The 4,744-nt window shown below is 38.2% G+C and overlaps 1 long non-coding RNA gene across 1 annotated transcript; it reads left to right on the top strand.

Annotated features, from left to right (window-relative positions):
- The first annotated feature begins 3,411 nt into the window (after positions 1–3,411).
- LOC139436080 (uncharacterized) lies at positions 3,412–4,393 on the top strand. The gene is made up of 4 exons (XR_011645293.1): positions 3,412–3,450; positions 3,638–3,706; positions 3,981–4,064; positions 4,309–4,393. It is a non-coding gene; the product is annotated as an uncharacterized lncRNA (long non-coding RNA).
- Positions 4,394–4,744: the final 351 nt, after the last annotated feature.

Raw genomic sequence — 4,744 nt, 5'->3', positions numbered from 1 at the left:
ACCCTTGAATGATGGGATAGTAGACTAAAAGCTTAGGAATCCAAACTATAACATATATGTACCCATGTATCAAGTTTGATTGCAAAACAAGTGAAATTTGACCTTTTTAGAGAGATTTAGAAGGGAAAGAACCCACTTCTGGGGTCATTCCAGAACCGGAAAGCTGCGATAGCTGCTATTTATTAGCAGCTTAATATGAAATACCGGTTTTTACATACAAATGGAATGAGGGTATTATCAGTAATAATTTCTAAGTGATACAGACACATTAGGATTAACCAATGGATTAACCTTCAGCCGCGTTTTTATCGTTTTATAATAATAAAATAATAAGCAATACGGCTATTTTTACCGTTAGTTCTGGGCTAAGTGTGTTAGCATTTTTTCGCCTCAGGGCTAATTTAGATGCTTCTTGTGAGACTTGTGCTTTGATTCGGAAAAATGGTTAATATCTTCAGTTAGCCTGAGTTTTATAACCGTAACTGCGTATGACACATAATAGGTTTTTCAATATTAAGAAGCCCTGAGTGAAAAAACACCCCGCAGGACCAGATTATTGGTTACCACCATAGATATATATAAACACTAGATGGCTCATGGGAGATTTTCCAGCGTAGCTGACTGGCCGCCCTCTTGCTACAGTCAACAGTTACTCTGATTCGCGTTATGGTAGCTGTTGTAAGGTGAGTGATCTGCACAAAAATCCTCTTAACTCGCTGAAATCTGACTGATTTACAAAACTGTTTTGGTTTATATAAACATTATTAGAGTGGCTATGATACAGGATGCTTGGACATGTTGAAATTGCAGCTTTTCTTTGTGTATGTGGTTGTATTTATTAGCTGGCTAATAACAAGAGGCTGTCAGTGAGACCTAGTATTACAAAGTTCACCCAGCAACTTTACACCAGTGGGAGAGGCAGAACTGCTCTTCTTTTCAACATAACTTAAGTTACACATGATTTATTCCAAGTGGTTTGGCTTGTTAAAACATCTTGCTATATGTATACAGGAATTTGCTGGCTTTGTGTTTACAGAAGTACCTGACTATGCCGGACTTTTGTGCAGCCTACGGATGCTCCAATCGCCGATGTCTGCAAGAACCCGTGGGATCACCACATATGTTTATGTTTGCTCAGTCTAATAAACCCATAACATGGTTTGTGAAGAATACCAAAGCTGAGGCTGGACGATGATTGATTGTTAGTGTGCCATGTGTCACTGTGTGTCTTATTGGTTTTGTGGTATACTGGTATTTTATTTTATTGTGTGCAAGACACATTTAAACAAATAACCTTGAACCTTGAAGCCCCATCTCTCCCCACCTGCTCCTGCTTCTACATCCCCTCCACACCACACCAAGTTGTTCTTCTTAATATATAATAATACATTTATGTTGGGGGGGCCGCCTTTCATAACACCCAAGGACACCTACAGGGGCATAGGGGCAATATAGGTAACAATTTAAACAGTGGATTTTGTGATATATCAGCCGGGGTGAGTCAAGACAAACCACAACTGGACTACAGAAGGACATATGGTACATTATATTATTCTTGGTCTTTTTTTCAATAACATATCTCAAAGGTTCTGGATTTGTTTACAAATCTAGAAACTAAATACAAAACTAGGATGATATGAAGATCTCATGTCAAAATAATTGTGATAAATTAGACAGAACTGGCCTGTCGGTGAGCACATTTTATGTTGGTTTGGTTCTTCTGATAAAGGTGTGAATATCTAAATAATATACCAACATATGCTATTGTCATAGTTGTGTCCCTGTTCTTCAAGCTAAGGCATTGCTCAATTAACAACTCTTGGTTTACAGAGTGGTAACATGAGACCGATTTTTATATATAAATATAAATGTATTTTAATTTTATAATTTATTTATAATTTATGTTAAATATTGACAATATAATAAAATAAATGGAAATATATACACCGGCAAATATTTAATATAAATACCTTGTGTGTGTGTATAGCTATTGCTTTATCTGATTAATGTTATTTTCATATGAAATTCCATGATTATAAGTATGCAGTATCATAACTACATATGTGATGTTTATAAAAAACCAAACCGTTTGAAAAATCGGTTGAAAATTGAGCAAGCTATGGTTATTTAAATAGTAAACCATAATGTTATGAATGAGAGCACTGCCTGTAGCAAGATGGCGGCCAAGTGGCAACGTCGGTCTCCATTGGCCAGCAGCGCGTGTGAGCCATCTAGTGTTTATATATATCTATGGTTACCACCGCGTTATTAGCTTCAGTGCAAGGTGAGCACATTCAGTGCCTGCAGGAGCTCACAAGTCCTTATTGCTCATAAGTAAAAATAACAATTAAGATATTTATCTAAGAGATAAATATCCCACACCCCTAATTTGAAACATATGTTAACGTTATAATTTACCACCACCTTATACACATTTTTACTGAATAGAGCTTCATAATTGGACCCAGCTAACGTAGCTAGCAAGCTAGTTAGCTAGACACTAAGCAACTCTTTCTACTAGCATTAAGTTATCAGGTTACATTCTAGAGACTATAGCCAAAGTTAGAATACGTTATAAAGATTCTTCCGAATCATTTAACTTGTATTTTGAACTTACCTCCTACGAACAGCAATTTGGCTGCAACTGGCTTCGACTCCTTTTGCGGTCGACGTTGGCAGGCCAAATCACCTCTATCCGGCCGTGCTCCAAATCGAGGTCTTCCATGCAGGTAACTGTAACTTTGCAGCCCTGTTTACATCCTTTATGATATATGTATTTTCTGCTCTAACCGACCCGTCTGGGAAATATAACAGTCCAAATGTTGGTAGGTCCATGTTGAATTGTTGTAGTGTGCCTGCTTAATTGCAAACAATAACCTTCCGTCCACCGATGCACTTGGATGATCCACCACAGTTGGCGCGCAAACTGCTACATTGTGATTGGACGTCGTGAGTACTGCATCACGTGATGCAGGTCCAGTATTATTCGGTTCCAGCCGTTACTTTATAGCCCTTGGTCGGGTTTAACCATTATACATCTATGGGTTTAACGCTAGCTAGTTGTTGGAGCTAATGACTAACAATTATATATTATAAATATGCCACCAGTACAGTCAAAGTACAAGGATCAACAGAATACAGACACACTAAGGTAATGATAACTATGCTGTGTATATTTTATTATTAATATATTATTTATTCATTTATTTTTTAAGAATGCTCCTAATACTGTAAATATGCAGGGCAGGGTGGGATTACAAATAATAATAATAATAATAATAATAGCTCTAACATCTAGCTAACTAATGGACACATATGATAACTTCACCTTCTTATACTGTATACTGTGTTTTTTTTAGACAAAGGGCAGAAGAGGTAAGCTTTCCAAGCAGTGTTTCCAGCAGTGATGTCGAAGTCCATAACAGAATGTCAGCACAACACCAAAGAGACGTAAGTAGCTATAGTTGATGCTTATTATCTAAAGTTGTATGTTTTGTATTGATTGGTTAAATAACAAGATATGATGAGCATGCTTGCTAAGTTAATACATTTTAGCCTAGAAGGAAGTAATTCTCAAAATTAACGAGCCTGCTTTTAGAATATGAAATTGTTGGTGATGGTGAAAACTTGCTTACAGCTTCCAGTTCATCATGATGATGCTGCATTGCAACCAACATCAGGAAAACGAAAGAGAGCTGGCAGTCAGGTCAGAACACTGATAATGCATAAATGACTCAAGAGCTTAATTCCCTGCCTTTAAGCGTTCCATTTAGTATATTTGAAGTAGCTAGCTGTATTCTGGGCCAGTCTATGTTAAAGCACAAAAACTACCCATTACCTATGTTGTCATTGTGGGTGTCCGCTGCCGGTATGTGGAAGTATACACAGCAGTACAGAATTAACTAACACAAGGGAGGCGTGGGTGGTGGGTGTTACACTATAGTAAAATGTTAGTAACTAACTGTCTGCACACATTTCAGAATGAGACAGCTGGAGGAGGTGCTGAAGATGTAGGACACCAGGCTGGGCTGGGGGCAGAGAGACGCAACAGAAATCCATCACAGGTGGGATGAGATGGTTTCGGATATACAGATTGCTTTATTTGCTGTGCTTTTAGATCAAACTCAGTATGAAAATAACCATAGTGCTTGGTTGTAATTAGTTGATTGAAGTGTCTGTAAAATTGTGTTGTTGGAGCAAAGTTGACTCACTGACATGATAAAAATTTTAACATTGAAAGCCAGGGACCTGACCTGAGTATATGGTACAATTTAGAGGCTAACTTGATACACTTGGTACTAACTTCAGAATGGGTCTGCTGCTGGAGATGCTGCTGTGGCTATAGGAGAACACCAGACTGCGCAGGGACAGGGGGCAGAGAGATCCAACCCAAATCCCTCACAGGTGGGATTGCAATAACACTCAATATTTATGAGATTACCAGGAACCTTCTCTTAAAGGAGCATTTCTCCCATCAGAGAACTACCCAAACTAATTACCTATTTTTTCATTGTGGGTGTCCGGTATGTGGAAGTAGTATACACAGCAGTACAGCATTAACATACATTTGAGAAATGTCCTCTTCATGGAGCAATGTGACACTTCACATAAATCATACACTAAAACTGCTCAGGATGGCCAGGGAAGCTGTAGGTGTGTGTCACACTATAGTTACTTGTTAGTAACTAACTGTCTGCACAAATTGTCCACATTTCAGAATGAGACAGCTGGAGGGGTGCTGAAG

This window comes from Pseudochaenichthys georgianus, chromosome 22 (assembly GCF_902827115.2).
Source record: "Pseudochaenichthys georgianus chromosome 22, fPseGeo1.2, whole genome shotgun sequence".
NCBI lineage: Eukaryota > Metazoa > Chordata > Actinopteri > Perciformes > Channichthyidae > Pseudochaenichthys > Pseudochaenichthys georgianus.
Note: the sequence above shows the minus strand (reverse complement) of the source record. Positions and strands in the feature narration are given on the sequence as shown.